At 36.5% G+C, this 17,346-nt stretch overlaps 1 protein-coding gene and 1 long non-coding RNA gene across 3 annotated transcripts in view; both read left to right on the forward strand.

Moving 5' to 3' along the window:
- Positions 1–10,861, forward strand: part of LOC147840401 (uncharacterized) — a 615,523-nt gene extending 604,662 nt beyond the window's left edge. The window contains exon 3 of the long non-coding RNA XR_015512035.1: positions 10,194–10,861. This is a non-coding gene — a long non-coding RNA (uncharacterized LOC147840401). The remainder of the gene's footprint in view (positions 1–10,193) is intronic.
- The window catches only part of dpy19l1l (dpy-19-like 1, like (H. sapiens)), a 754,017-nt gene that overhangs the window by 184,297 nt on the left and 552,374 nt on the right, over positions 1–17,346 (forward strand). The window lies entirely within an intron of this gene.

Here is a 17,346-nt window from a genome sequence, read left to right on the forward strand (position 1 = left end):
ATAGTATGATGAATCGTTTAGGAAAAGAATAATGTAGTGACGAGTGTTTCCCAAAACCCGTAGTTTCTCTGTCGCAGATCCATCATTTGAACCACATTAGTTAAAACATAAAACTCCCGTAATGTTGCTCTTAACGGGATGGGGTGACAACTTCTTTACAGAAGAACTCCATAATTTCTTTGTGCAAATTATACTGTTTTACAAGCACACACGTTTAAAAAAAAAATCCAATATTAGATTTAGTAAAAACATGCACTCACTTTCCATATTAATGGAAATATATGTAAATGGCACATATAGAGCGAATGTTTCCCTTAAAAAATAATATTGAGAACATTACATATTCTATTCTAAAAGATAAAATCACTTAAAAAAGCTGACACGTATTCTAATATCATATATAAATCATATAAATAAGTAAATAATGAGGCTATTTGTTAAAAGAAATGTAATATTTACTAGGAAAATGAAAAAAACCTACTTTAATAATAATATTAATGATGATGATGATTATTATTATTATTGTTAAATAGGATATTGTTTATTTATTTTTGTTTTTTGAAAAGTCTACTTTTACAATTTGACATTCAAACCGCGGCAGAAATGTTCTAACCAACAGGCCCATGTCATATACAGTACAGATACTTAATAAATATCCTACTATAAATTAAAAGCATTAATGTATGCTATATATTTTGTTTTCACAAGCTTTGGAGACGTAACATAAATTCCACTGTTAAATAAAAGGTCACCTGTAGCTTTCCTCATGAGCCACGGCTGTGGTCAAAATGACATCAATGTTTTCAAAGTGCACTGCGAAGGGAACGCAATTGTAAACATGAAGATCACTAAAACTGAACTGTAAATATACTTTGAAAGCAAATTACACCTAAGAGTGATGACTTTAATGCTTAAAAAAAAATCATTCCAAGTTTAAATGTTGGAAAATTCTAAATGAATAGGGCATAGATGTATAACTGGGAATAGAGCACAGCCAGCAACTATTTTTCTAACTAAAGCTCCAAAGGTGTAGTTGCAAGCATACAAGTTTGCGACAGTTTGTGAATGTTCATTGGAACAATGGATTTGGGAAACGCCAAATAAACAAACTATGCTTGCTATGTATTAGTTGGCTAACGATGGTTTTGGAAATCCACCCCTGGATGCTAGGGTTGTGTGATCTTCATCATCATCATCATCATCATCATCTACATATTTTGGTCTGAGGCTGAGTGAACTAACAGCAAGTTTTCACTTTTAGGTAACCTCTCCCTTTAAGGTAATGCTTTCAAGCAACCAATGCATCCACCTTAATCCATATTACAACTCAATTCTGCACATTTTCAAAAAAACATTTCATCCAGGCCTACATGGCGAATACCCTGAGGATCCTTTTAAACTGAAGAAACGCAAACACATGCACTTACCAGGCCAGTTATTCCAGCGAAGGAGGCGAGGAGATGTCCTCTGTCCTTCAGCTCGGGTAATTAGGATGCAGAGCTCCATCTGGATGCTGTGCACTGAAAACAACAACAACAACAAAAACAATGTAAGGACCCTACATAACAATCACCAACCTGTCCTGCCCTCCACACAAGGGCGATTAATTGAGTTGTATACAAAGAAAGAACACTCTGTCCATATAAGCACTTATTTCAGGAGCATGAATCTTTTCTAAACTTGACTGTAGGACACTCCGCTTGGGGAAAACTTCCCATCTTTCAGCCTAGAACATGAGGATGAGCTCAAGGATAAACTACATTTCAAAGATGCTTCAAGCAATCTCTAGTGTTGTATTCATATTCAGGGCCGGAGTGGGACTCATTTTCAGCCCTGGAGTTTCAAGCCAGACCGGCCCATCTCAGTTCACGACTGTCTATATTAAAATAAGGTCATTTCCAATTCAGTTTCTAGTGACACTATCACGTCTTTTTCAAGAAAACAGCTGCTTCAGAAATTCAAATGTTCAAAAGCCCTAACAGTATTATATGTCTTAACAATAATACAAAAAAAAAAATAATAATATAAATTTTCCAGATGAGAATCGATCACAGGTCGGACGGTGAGTAACGCAACGTGTTTACCACTGGAACACTATAGCGTCAATTCAGGGAAAGAAAAAAAAGTATTGAACTGTGACCTGCAAGACACGGTATTACTTTCTATTGATGGCGTAATTTTTTTCTCCCCTTTTTAGATTTCTGATCAAGTTATGTCAAATTTATTAATGTAGTAAATCATCTGATTTTCATTGAGCAGGTATATTATTCATTAATATTAATTATTCTAATTCGCTGTTTGGGGTCGAATGATGATAGTTAACGTTACATCATCATTAACGTTAGTTCACCTGCAGGCTGCATCTTGCTTACGGGGCTGCGAGGAAATAAATAAGAAGAGCGGCGCTGCGGCAAAATAATGACTAAAAAGAGTGAAGCTATGGTCAAATAAATAAATAGATGGCCAAAAAACGGACCGGCCCACCGGGAATTCTCCCGGTGTTCCCGATTAACCAATCCGGGCCTGTTCATATTTATGAAATATACGATTGACTAAACAAGAAATACTGAAGATTTTCAAAAATTGACTAAGTTTACATGGACACCGCTAATCATGGACATCGCTAATGGAAATATTTGCCTTAATCTGAATAAGACAATAATATAATGAAACTGTTAACATGAGCTGCTTTTTGAATGTTCCATTCATGATCGTCTTTTAAATGTTACTGCACATAATTCGATTAACGTCATTGCAGGCCCGTGGTCAGGGACAGGTCCTCAACATGGTGAGTGAAGAGAAAGCGGTGACCCGGGTGGGGGGGTTGGGGGGTGATAACAAAGCGAAGACTCGGGGAGGAGGGTGGGTTTGGCGATCACAAAGTGAAGAACTGGGGGGTGGGGGGGACTCTGCGCCTACTGAGAGGGGCACCTCAGCCAATGAGGGCAGAGGGGCAGTGGGTCTAGCCACCAAGCCACCACCCTGTGCACGGCCCTGCGTCATTGCATCATCACGCTATCTATATTTCCTTTGGATTTCATGTCATTTAGGGTGTTTCATTTTTAATTTGTCGACTTTAACTGCAGTTTGACACTTTCACTTTCATTTAGGAACAATTTATGCGTGCCCCTCGTGAAAAAAAGAGATATTGTATGCAACTGTGAACCGCTGGAAGAGTGTAGTTTTAAATGGAAGTCAATACTAATTTGCATCTTCGGATGGAAATATAGCTAATGGCTGTTTGTGGTCTCTGGTATTTTGCCTACTTGTTGTTCTTTGCTAAGCCAGTAGGCTACACTGTTGGTTCCATTTAAGGCTCTGATAAACAGGATTTGGTAATCCTGACATTTGGTACTTGGATCACAGTAGCTATATGTTTCCATCCAAAAATGCGAATGAACTTTATGCGCAAAACTGGATTACTGCATAAAAGATGTGCGAATAAAGCAGCGTTTCCATCTAATCAAAGCCAACAAAATCATCACTTTCTGATTATCTAGTGCCAAATATCAATAGTAAAACCGGAATTTGCTGCAGTAGGAGAAGCTGCGTGAATCTTTTCTTCATTTAATAAATGACTTGCACCCTAGAAGACAATCCTGACACGCAGTAATTGCGTGGTGGTGCTTCACATATCCAAAAATGCATAAAAATAGGTGGATGGAAACGTAGCTAGTGATCCAACCCAATGTTCCTTTAAAAAACTGTCATAAAAGTAAGATAGATCAGTCAATCCTGAATAGCAAAACTTGGGATTGCCAAATCTGGACCATTTTGATCCAGATTTTTATTTATTTATTTATTTATTTTGAAAAACTGGGCCCTGATGTGATTCAGCAAATTACTTTGTAAATCAGAACGTACTGTATCTGAATTGACACCGATAAGCTACATGAGCAAATCCATGCAAATGTCAACCTTGCCATGAAAAAAATACAGTTTTCTGTTTTTACTGGTGCTATGGTAGTATCGTGATACTATGGCTCCAAAATACTGGCGGTGCCACCGTATTTTTTAAACTATAGTATCGTCATTAACGGTCTATCTACAATTGATAATGTTGCATGTGGAAAGTCACTTAAATGCTCACATGTATGCAACAATAGACCATTTTATTTGAATAGTCTGTGAAGCACTTTAGGAGTGGAAAACTGTGTTGAATTCGCACCTTTTATGGTAGCCTATTGCACCTTTTCTAACCCTTCAGTTCATTTTTGTTTCTGTTTATATGATTTATTAGCGACCGCAGCAATCTCTTATAAAGAACGACTCACAAAGTGAAATATTTAATTTCTTTGGATTGTTACCTGATAAGACTGAAATTTTTTTTTTTAATGAAAAACCCAAAATAGCAACAGGAAACATTCAAACAAATTTTGACCACCTCATGTAGCCTAATTTAGTTGGGAAAATGCTCTTTTGTACCTAATTTCATTCAGTATAATTTATATCTTTCTTTTAATGCATTTTTTTGGTCAGTTATCTACAAAATAAACAAAAAGAATAAAAACATTTTAGGCGAAGTGACGTGCAAATATTACTTTTTGGCCTTAAGGGAATTTTGTTACATTTAAGTAGGCCTATTATAACAAAAATACACATTCAATTCAATTCACGTAGGTGTATTATAATATAAAATATAGTATTTCTGACAATTTCTTTATAATTTGAGTTATGAATTACAGTATCGCGATACTACTTGGTATTCTGATACTTCAGCTGGTATAAATATTAAGATTAATTAACGGTATCACGACAACTCTAACCCTTTCTAAGTTTTATGTGTAGACTTGTATTTCACTGCACTGTAAACAATACTCAAAATGTCTCTGTCAGTGCTTTAATAAAATTACATTTGATTTACCAAAGTCACACATGCACCAATTTTACATCTGTCACATCCATAACAAAAGCTTTGTCTTTTATAAATACAAAAAAATAAAATAAAATAAAATTAGTGAAATTTATTCTACAGAGAGCCAACTTATACTTTTGATTAGCATTATTTCTTTTGAGTAGTGCAGTTTAATTCACAGAAATTATGTTGTTTACTGCAAACTCGCAGTATGGCCAAATCCATAACGCATGTTTATTTTCCTCATTTAAAATATAAAACATGTTTACAGATTGATATTTTTCTGATCCCATAACTCTGTGGTTAGTTGTTTTGGGAAATAAAAACAGATGTTTTAGTATAATGTTAACATATACTTTCTCTGTAAACTTATGTTTAAAGTTTTTACTGCATGTCACATTCATAACGCTGGAACTGCTCGTATTTTTTGCATCACATTTAAAAATGCTTATCTGCTGCAAACAATGACCTGAATATTGTTCGTTTGAGGGTTGATTAAGCACAAGAAGGCCTAACTTTCTTTGAATGAAAGTAAGTGTGTGTGTTTGAGTCTGCTCTGCATCTGATTATAGCGTTCTTCAAGAGGCAAGATCAGTCATTTTAAAGGCCACTTCCCTTTAATAGCCTGGCCTCAACCCAAACGTTGTAAATCCAATCTGGAATAAATCTGCATAGTCATTTATGCACTTAGAACACAATTTTATCCAAGACAATTTGAACAAAAGAGACTTACAGCAGATACAGACTGTTGTCAGGCTGCTTCTGTGTTTGCGAATGAATTTTTTTAACGATTCATTCTCGACAGACTCACTTCCTAAAGCTTAACCAATAGCATTGACGTACAGTTTGTGAGCAGACATTTCATTGGTCGAGTTTACTAAACGGTAACGCCCCTTTGTGAGTTAATTTTTTGAATCGTTTCAGTTTGGGTCGGAGTAAGTAATGATTCATAGGTACACTAGATATTTTTATAAGATGTCATATTTGCTTTAGTACAAGATGGAATTTATTCAAAAGTACAACTCATTTTCTCATACAACTATTAATATTACTTGGAAAATACCATATTCATGTCAAGAAATGGGCCAAAGCTAAGCCAAATTGTGGACATTTTATAAAGGAGATTAAACAATAGGTAATACACTATGTAACAATAGAAACAGAAAAGCTAAAAAAAAAAAAGATATGAAGCATTGTGTAAATTTCATTTGATTAAATAAATGTTTTATTATTATTATTATTATTATTATTATTATTATTATTATTATTATTATTATTATCTTACCTATTTATATTTTAACCCTGGCATCTGTTTATACTTTGATCGTAACTAGGATAATTTCTCTCATTTTATTTATTTATTGTTCATAATGGTTGTGAGATGTATTTTCCTACTAAATTTGTACATATTTACAATTAAAAAATATAATAAAATTGTATATATATATATATATATATATATATATATATATATATATGTAGATAGATAGATAGATAGATAGATAGATAGATAGATAGATAGATAGATAGATAGTTGAAGTCAGAATAATTAGCCCTCCTGAATTATTAGCCTTCCAGCCACAACCCATCTCTGGGAAACATCCACACACACACACTACTGTACCCAATAAACCTGTACAACATGTCTTTGGACTGTGGGGGAAACCGGAGCACCCAGAGTAAACCCAAGCGAATGCAGGGAGAACATGCAAACTCCACACAGAAACGTCAACAGGTTCGAAACAGCAACCCAGCGACCTTCTTGTGAGAAACACACAGCACACACTTCTTGCTGTGAGGCGACAGCACTCTACTGCGCCACTGCATCGCCATATACATACATACATACATACATACATACATATATACATACATACATACATATATACATGCATACATACATATATATATATATACATAAATATATATATACATACATACATACATACATACATACATACATATATACATACATACATACATATATATATATATACATAAATATATATATACATACATACATACATACATACATATATATATATATATATATACATACATAAATATATATATACATAAATATATATATATATATATATATATATATATATATATATATATATATATATATATATATATATATATTATTCATTCATTCGTTTATTTATTTATTTATTTATTTATTTATTTATTCTAGTACAATGAAATAAATTGTATTTGGCGAAGCAATTACAATGAACTAAACTGTACATAAATAAGGACAGCTGGAATGTCTTTCTGTTCAGTGTCACTGTCTGACATTTTCACTTTAAACTGCTTGGCAAATGCCAGTACAGGTTCACATGCAAAGGCCTCCCTGTCTGACCTACATGCGGTGGGCTTCAACCACTGATTTATTTGTCCCACACAATATCATGCAAAAGCATTACACAATTCAGTCCACAGCGTAAATAAAGACAAAGAGTTATTCAAAATGTTGTTATGTGGTAAGCATGGTGACCTAGAAAATAGGAATACTAGTCTCTTTGTTATTTTGGTCCAAAGGAATGGCCCTTCTATAAAGTTTTATGACATTAATTAAAAGTGAAAAAGAACTATATAGACGATAGAATCATTAATCTGTAATGCAGGATTATTTATGTACCCAGGTGTGCAGTATGCCAAAAAAGCAGCTTGTTTTAGAAGCCTATTTTAGGCAGTTCATTGGGCTGCAGACTGGGTGCAGATGCAAGCTGAGCTGCATGCAATGCTTTTAAAGGGGTGATTCAGAGTGTATTTTTAAGGCTTGCCTGTGTTTATAAAAAGCAAAGCAATGTGTTTTCATGCTTCATTTGTAAAGATGCACATTATTTTTTCATATATCTTACTTTCATTATATACTGCTACTCGGCTAACATGAAAACAACCATATTTCATAGTTCCTCCGAAAGCCCGCTCTCAAGAGGCTCTGATTGGTCAGCTAATGTAATGTGCTGTGATTTGCGGATCGGCTCTACGTCCACCATCGGGAGGCGCTATAATCACTCTCATAGAGGAATTTTGCTTTTACCATCCAAAATAAATAGTTACCCAACATGTGCATGATAGCTCCGCCCCTTCCGCTACTTGAGCAAAACTGTGGTCGTTGAGTGCGTAAAGTGTCCATCATTACACACTTAATTTTAGCGGCTGAATGAGTGCATCATCCAGGTAATTAAAGTGCACTTATTATTTTTTGAGTTTTCAGTGTGAACGCACTACTTACACTGTTTATACTACAAAATGGCGTAGAATAGTGCATAAGTATGCGATTTGGGATACCGTTAATTACACAGCTTCTGCTGTGTAAATACTGTCAGTCAGTGTTGCCGCGTCAGTGTGAGGCTAAATTAGACATAAAATGAAGAGAACACAGCTAAACCTCACATCTGCTCTCTAATCTAAAACCTGACAAGTGTCTTTTACATATATTCAGAATAAGCATGTTTAAGTAATATGAAGCGTTCATATATATTTTACTAGTTGGTTATTTGAGATGTAGAACGCAGGGAAAGCAGCTGCATAGAGAGACACTGCAGCGCTGGTGGACAGTGAGTGTTTATAGGGGTTTGATGGATAAATATGAATGTGTAGCTAAATTGTTAGCGGTGCCAAAAAGGATTTCCCGTTGTTTACATCTCTGTTTACATCCTCACTACAAAATACTGTTAACGCTAGAAATTGTACATGTAAAAGATCAATTTTAACAAATAAAACACTTATAGGTTGTGTCCACAACTTCGTCTGTTATGGTTGGAGCTGCTCCTTCTTCGAGTTTTTAGCTGAATCCAGCACTGAACAGGGAGAGATTCTAGAAGCTGTCCTTTGTCAAATGCTAGCGCTATATATTCTTTATAATTCTCTAGAACATAAATGATGTTCGAATTTGTGTCGTGCCCTTTGGAAGTCCAAATACAGAAACAGAACAAGCTCTGTGGAAATAGCAGCATTTGGACGCCGTTTTAGCTTTCTCTGCTAGAACATTACAGCGCCTCTGGCCACCTCTAATTATCCCAGATGTAGTTTTTGTTGTCCCCAAATTTCGTTTGCTGTAGGTTTTGCTAAGATAACTCTGTTAAAGCCAGTGTCTTCCTTTCCATTGAACTTTGAGCATATTACATTCAGAGATGTTGTTTACATTCACACAGCTACATTACACATCAACTAAAGTTTAATATACAATATCGTAGTGGACCACCTCTTTAATGCACACACCTGCCCCTACCCCTCACAATGACGTCATTAGCTTCACTGACTGCATTGTGTCTAAGATAACATGTCTGAGATTGCATGTCTCAACTTGCATATGCAAGCCTGCAGTACAACACTATTGGTTTATTCAACAAGTCAATGAGTGCTAAATGCATTTCTTTATTATATGTAAGTTCTGCATTAGAATTAACAACACACATCAACAACTGCCATCATCTCTATTATGCATTTTAAAGAAATGTTTCACATTCTAGGCCACACATGTAAAACAAGCACCAAAGCCCAAGCTGCACCTGTCAATCACAGCAGAAAGCCCCCTTCTCCCTGTTTGGAGTCGAAAGCATTATTCAGCAGACGATCCCAGTAATTCTCTCACATAACACCAAACCATAACACTGAAAATCAGCTGATGGTTTGAATAATTATGGTAAACCAATGTAACACTAACAAAAAAGATCTGTTCTACTAAACAAGGCAGGGTCTGGGGGGACATTTCTTTCTTCAAACACAATAAATGCACTCTATAAATACACATTACATTGCATTACATCAGGGGTTCTCAAACTTTTCAGCCCGGGACCCCAAAATAACAATGCCAATGACTCGCGACCCCCACTAATTTCAGAAGTGGTTATAATCTTACAAAAAGTGCGCACAACACTCAAATCAATAGGCCAATATAAACACAAGCATATTGGCAACACAAAAAAGTGCAACAGTCAAACAACCATATCATTTTTTCTTTTTTATTATTATTTAATATTAACCTCACCTAATGAGACTGATGGGCACTATATTAAAGTTACATTACAAGTCTTTTGTTGGTTTAACCAGTTAAACTCTGCTGCTATTTGGGGATTTCCGCCTGGATTTTGCCTACCCAAATTTAAAAGCTTCCCAAATCCACATGCAGAGGTGTAAATGCTAAAATTTGGTATCATTTTGAAAAAAAAAACCTTTGAATTTTCATAAAACCCTATTGAAAGTGTTTAAAATAATTGTATATATCGTCTGTGTTATAATAAACACCTAAAAAAAGAGGCGCTTTTTGTATTTTTTTTATAAACTCAAATTTGAAAGTGTACCTTTTAGGTTCTGTGTGGTCTAGCGTGCTGTAATTAATTTTGGTGGTTCCTGCACATGTCTGTAATCATAGGAAAAAAGAAAAAGGTCTCTACCATAATCTATGCAAAAGTTATTGCATTCCAACTGATGAGAGGTGCTGTACAAGCCACAGAGACTGATCCTTGTTTACATATTTCACTATTCTTTTGTTTGATCAAACATAATTCACTGTGTTTGGACCACATCAGACATATAAAAGGATTTCTTATGCACATCACCTCAAAAACAGAGGAGAATGGCTCTGAAGGGCACAGCATAAGGTAAGAGATGACAGCTGTCTGTGCTATCTGGGGCTGCTTATTGATCATGAATGTATTGTTTACATTTCTGCACCATGGAAACGCCACAATTCATTCAACAACTGTTTGGCATATGAATATAATTCAGTAAAAAGAATGCTAGAACTGTATGAGCACCGGCAAGAGCTTTCATTTGAGCTATAACTTGTACATGTGTCATATAAAAAAATATGAAAATGAACCAATGTAAAATACCTAGCTCAGGTATCCAAAATACTGTGTATTTAAGTGTAAATAACTTTTATACAGTAGAATAAACACCAAAGTGATGCATATGTGCATAAAATATAGATTCTACACTTTCAAACGACACCACTTACGGGGGTCTGGTGCAACGCTAGCCCTTTAAATCTGAAAGCAAAAGTCGATGACGTCAATTAATGACGTTAGTTTAATTAATTAACAGTTTAAGTGGTTAATTTTGGAGACTGCCAATTAATGATCATCCTCCATGTTCAGTCGTGGCCTATATTTATTTTAAATGTATGTGAGTGAGTGCTGATAAGATGTCAGAAATTTAGCTAGAGCTGTAAAATCAATCTGGTGCAACTGACGCTATTGCGCTGTAGTCAATCTAATGTAAAGACCCTTATAATCCAATGTAAAACAACAACAACAACAACAAAAGGCTGATGGCTTTTTGTTTGGATATTGTATTTTTATTAAACAATTTTTTTATCTTCTGTAGGTTATGAATTAACAATTGTTATTTCAAAAGTTTATTCAAATTTATTAGGTTTTTGGAAATCACCAAGCGACCCCCCATTTTATCATTTTTTTCTGAAACTTGGAGCATAAGGGGTTAAGACACAGAACAAAATAGCTAAACCAAACTTTTGAAGGAAAAAAAACCATTAAATATACAAATATAACGTATTACCCTAGAAAATGTGGCCTTATTTATTTTATTTTAAATTTTTTGTTTGATTGCTGCCACATCATGCAAGTCTACCAGGCTTGCTACTGAACAAGAACGATAAAGCTTACAAAAATCACAGCCAAACAAATGCCACAGAAAAAGCAAGAAAGAAAATAAGAAACACAGTTGAACTTTGGTGAATTTGTAAACTAGGCTAAGGTTCAGAAGTTGGAAATGGAGAGAGACAGAAAGTGTACGTGAGCAAGGTCAGGATGCAGATTCTTTTTTGAGAGCGCTCTAAGAAAAGGAACAGCTGCATAGCGAGTAAACAACCAGATCAGGTTTCCAATTCTCTGATTTGATGGATCCAGGTTTGCTGATGCTGTGATTGATGTCCAGAAGGTTCCATCATCCCAGGACTCATACAGTCATCCATGCAGGATCCTTGATAGGAGGATTTATTTGGATGGTTTAATTTATTGCCTGTGCCTTCTGGTCAGTGTGTTAAAGGTGAGGTATGTACAGTGTGTCATTGCTTTCATGCTTTGCCACTAGAGTCACCAAACAGATTTGCATAAACAATGAAATAAACAGGTTGCAGGTCAACCCACCTGCCATTGGTTAATCAAAACAGATAGCCCCGCCCCATGCTTCCACCATTGGTTCACCCTGTGTTGCTATGCTTTGCTTTGATGACATTGTTCATTCATTTATTCATTAGTCCCTTCATTAATCATGGGTCACCACAGCAAAATGAAACATCAACTTATCCAGTATATATTTTATGCAGCGGATGCCCATCCAGCTGCAACCCATCACTGGAAAACACCCATACACTCTCATTCACACACATACACTATGGACAACTTAATGTCTTTGGACTGTGGGGGAACAGGAGCACCTGGAGGAAACCCCCGCCAACACGGGAAGAACATGCAAACTCCACACAGCAACATCAACTGACCCTGCCGGGACTCAAACCAGCAACCTTTTTGCTGTGAGGTGGCAGTGCTAACCCCTGAGCCATCGTGCCGCCTCCAAACTATTTAATTACCAGCCTTTTTTTTAAAAATCAACGACTCAATTTTTTCACAATATTTTCACAGAAATAAATGAAATATTAATCTGAAAAATATAATCATTTCATCATTAAATGTGTATAAATGACTTTCTAAAGAGCCATTTCACTTGCCATTTGGGAACTTTGGACTGAAATACAGTGGAAGTCAACGGGAACCAAAACAATTTATTCATTCATTCTTCGAGTTAGTCTCTATTTAAAAAGTTGTTACAATGGAATGAACCGCTAACTATTCCAGCATGTTTAATACAGCTGATGCTCTTCCAGTTGCAATCCAGTATTGGGCAACACCCATACACACTCATTCACACACATACACACACATACACACACTACAAACAATTTCGTTTATTCAATTCACCTATATAAATATTATTATTACTGTGTAAATAAAAAGCCAAAAAAAAAAGTCGTGATCACTACGATGAGTTGTTATGTCAAGATCACAGGATAAGTTGCGATCATAAGAAAACAAGAAAGAAAAATATTCGAATGCATGGCCTCTTAGGATCATAAGGACAAAATAATTTTTAAGTCGAGATCACGAAAAAAAAAGTCAAGATTATTAGAAAAGCGGCTTTTGGTTATGTCAAGTTTTGACAAAATAAAAGTCATGATCATGAGAAAAATACTTTTTATGTCAAGATCACGCCAAAATAAAAGTCGTGATTACGAGAAAATAACTTTTTGTTATGTCGAGATCACAACAAAATAAAAGTCATTATCATTAGAAAAGCACTTTTTGTTATGTCGAGATCACGACTAAATAAAAGTCATGATTATCAGTAAAATAATTTTTGTTATGTCGAGATCACGACAAAATAAAAGTCAAGATCACGAGAAAATTACTATTGTTCTGTCAAGATCACACACTAAAAGCAAAGAGCTTAGAATGACCAAGAGGCGAAACTCAATAGAACGTTCCATTGTAACAGCAGCGCCCAGCAAGAGCCCCGGATTCCGCCATTTTGGAGTGAAAGTGATCGGCCGTCCATTGGATATCATCACTGTCGCGATGGCAAGCAGCTGCTTTGTTTTTTTTTTTATTTATTCAAAAAGCGCATTAAAGTTGAGATACAACCTGAAAGACGACAATACAACACGTATTATCACGAACATCAGCACTTTTAATGGTTTATTTTAAAGACTTATAATATGCTGTTGTTCTATTGGAGTATTTATTCCAAAATTGCCGCCGCGCCCTCTAGTGGCTGTTTCTCAAATTACACCAGAGTGTCGCCTCTTGGTCATTCTAAGCTCTTTGCTAAAAGTCGTGATCACTACGATGAGCTGTTATGTCAAGATCACAAGATAAGTTGCGATCATAAGAAAACAGGAGAGAAAAATATTTGAATACATGGCTTCTTAGGACCACCCCGCTGAAGACAAAAACTGCTGTGACTTAAAGTATTAATGTTCATATGATACCTGTCAATCACAGCATTGAATCCCTGTTGGCAATAGACAGCATCAGTCAGCAAGACCACTTCGCATTACACTGGAGAAACCGAAGACAACTGGGTTTTTCAATAATTCATTTTCCTTTGGCTCAGTCTCTGATTCATCAGAAGTCGCCACAGCGGAATAAACCGCCAACTATTCTGGCATATATTTTACTTAGCAGATGCCCTTCCAACTGCAACTCAGTAGTGGGAAACACCCATACACTCTCACATTCACACACACTCGTGCACTACAGCCAATTTTGTTTACCTAATTCACCTATAGCGCATGTCTTTCTGTGGGGAAACTGGAGCACCCGGAGAAAACCCATGCAAACACAAATGCCCATTGGCCTAGCTGAGACTCGAACCAGTAACCTTCTTGCAGTGAGGCGACAGTGCTAACCACTGAGCCACATCTGGGTTATTGCTAAATAAAAAAAATTATAAAAGAAATTGGACTTCTATATTGGAATAATTCTAATAAACTAAACTGAATATAAATAGACAATGGGATGTCGCTCAAATATTCTGCCTGTCTCTGTTCAGTGTCACCATTTGACATTTTCACTTTAAACTGCTTCACAAATGCACAGAGTGATAAATGCCAGAGCAGGTTCGCAGAGACCTCCCTGTCTGACCTACATGCGGTGGGCTTCAACCACTGATTTATTTGTCCCACACATTATCATGCAAAGGCATTACACAATTCAGACCATAGTTATAAGAAAATCTAGAGAAGACGAGAAAACGATCTGCGTGGGTTCCTAAACAAGCTTCAAGTTCAGTCGCTAGAAATGGATGAGTAGCCTACACGAGAGATAAGGAGAGGCTTCGGGAGAGATCCTTTTTGAGAGCGCTCTATAAAGAGAAACAGCTGCATGGTGGGTAAACAGCCGCGTCGGGTTTCTGATGTCTGATTTAATGGTTCAGGATTGCTGATCTCGGCCTTGACTCGGTTCCATCCCTGCACGCATGCGGCCCTGCATGGATGACAGGGAACCGCACAGCTCCTTACTGGAAAAAAAGTACGAGTTTAGTTTAGTCACTTCAGTGTCAGTTTGCTTTATTTTGTCATTTAAAACATCACAGATGTAATGCAGAACAAAATGACATTATATGGACACAGCAGGAACACAAAAAACTAACATTTATGAAGAACAACTTTACCAAAATTACCTAATTAATTAATTTTTTTTAAGTTCATAAGTATTTAAAAATATAGATATTCAGTTAAAGTCAAAATGATTCGCCCTCCTGTGGTTTATTTTTTTTCTTTTTTAAATATTTCCCAAATGATGTTTAACAGAGCAAGGAAATTTTCACAGTATGTCTGATAATATTTTTCTTCTAGAGAAAGTCTTATTTGTTTTATTTCTCTAGAATAAAAGAAGTTTTTATTATTTTTAAAATCTATTTGATTGATATTGAGCTATTTATTCAATTTTCTAGAGCAAACCATCATTTTACAATGATTTGCCTATAGTTTAAAGTCACTTTAAATATATTATCAGTTAAAATAAATCTTTAAGTTAAAAAAAATCAGCTATTAAAACTATTATATTTAGAAATGTGTTGAAAAAATCTTTAAAAGTGCTTTTACACTGGCGCTTTTGGTCTGCACCCGGGTTCATTTGAAGTCAGAGGTCAGTATGTTTGGCTAGTGTGAACGCTGTTTTCTGAACTCGATTGAGGATCTGCAAACCATTCCCACTTCTGCATGAAAGAGGTGGTCTGGGGTACAGTTAGCGCAATCTCTGGTATGGTTAACTTCTGATATGAATGCATTCATGCATTTTGATTTGGCTTAGTCCCTTTATTCATCAGGGGTCACCACAGCGGAATGAACCACCAACTTTTCCAGCATACTGTATGTTTTTGGGCCTACTCACACTATGCAATCCGAACGGTGCCCACGCCCGTTTCCCGGATCGTTTGAGAAGTGTGAGTGCTCTGAATCTGGCTCAGGCACGGTTCACTTGGCTGGCCCTGGCCCGGTTGGGAGAGGTGTGCCAGAGCGTGGTTTACTTGGGCTTTGACGTGGTACGCATGTAGTTTGAGTGCAAAGTGTGCCTGAGCCCAAAACTAAAGATTAGACGTGACTGTTATGGGACTGTTTGATATGGATTAATTAATAATTCGTACTGTTCAATGAACGCAAACTGTAGATTATTAAAGACGCAAACCCCTCACTGCACGACAGCTGCACCTTCAGCAAACCTCCTAATTCCTGCAGCACGAGGACTTTATGGTTGTTTATAAGCGTCAAAAGTGGCTGATCTGTTCAGCAAAATATGTAACTGTGTGTCACTGCATATCAAACAACTTAACGATATAACTAAAGCAATCTCCACTGTGCTGAGTGAAAGTGCTTACTGAACAGCGCATCATCGATGACGTAAGCGCACCCATGTACTCGAATGTAATGCGAGTGTGGGCCGTCGGGGGAGACAGGAGGGGGGACAAGCAAGCTTTGGCCTGGTTCAAGGCAACTGTACATAGTGTGAGTACGCCCTTACACAGTCAATGCCCTTCCAGCTGCAACCCAGTACAGGAAAACACCCATACACTCTCACATTCACACACATACACTATGGACTATTTAGCTTACCCAAATCACCGATAGCACATGTCTTTGGACTTTGGGGGAAACCAGAGCACCCAGAGGAAACCCACGTGAACACGGGGACAATATTCATACACACAGAAATGCTAGCTCAGCTGGGACTCGAACCAGCAACGTTCTTGCTGAGAGGCAACAGTGCTAACCACTGAGCCACCGTGTCACCCTGACATGAATGTAATCATACCAAATAATGAAAGTGAACCACAAAGATGGCAAAGAATTCGGTTGACATGATGAACATCGATGACCTAATCATTTATTCTGCCTCATGAGATTTTAAACCTTCACAAATTTCTTTCTTCTGTTGAACACAAAAGAAGATATTTTGAAGAATGCTAGTTGATGGTAAAGTCAATGGGTGCCAGCATACAACATTTTTCAAAACATCTTCTCTGGTGTTCAACAGAAGAAAGAAAGTCAAACAGGTTTTCCTTTTTGGTTGAACCATCCCAAAATAGAGCATAATATTTTGTAGGTTTACTGTACGCTGTATGTAGTCTGATCTGTCTGGGAGTTGCCAGCACGTTCACTTTGCCTAACTAGATTAGAGTTACATAACGAAAGTGCTATTCTGATCGCCGGCCCATGCATGGACGTGCTTTAGCCATGAGTAAATAGCTCTTGTAAAATATCCCTCTTTTGATACACACAACAGGTGCTTTAACACCGCCACATGTTTTGTCGTCTGCTGTCAACCTTTCCTGTCTATTCATCCCTATGCCAGGACTGTAGACAGACTCTGCACCAATACACAGAAACAAAGCTACACTCTTAATATTGTTACTGACTGTAAAATGTTTATTAGCGCAATTTACACTACCTGACAAAG

Source organism: Danio rerio, chromosome 16 (assembly GCF_052040795.2).
Source record: "Danio rerio strain M-AB ecotype USA chromosome 16, GRCz13ab, whole genome shotgun sequence".
Classification (NCBI taxonomy): Eukaryota; Metazoa; Chordata; class Actinopteri; order Cypriniformes; family Danionidae; genus Danio; species Danio rerio.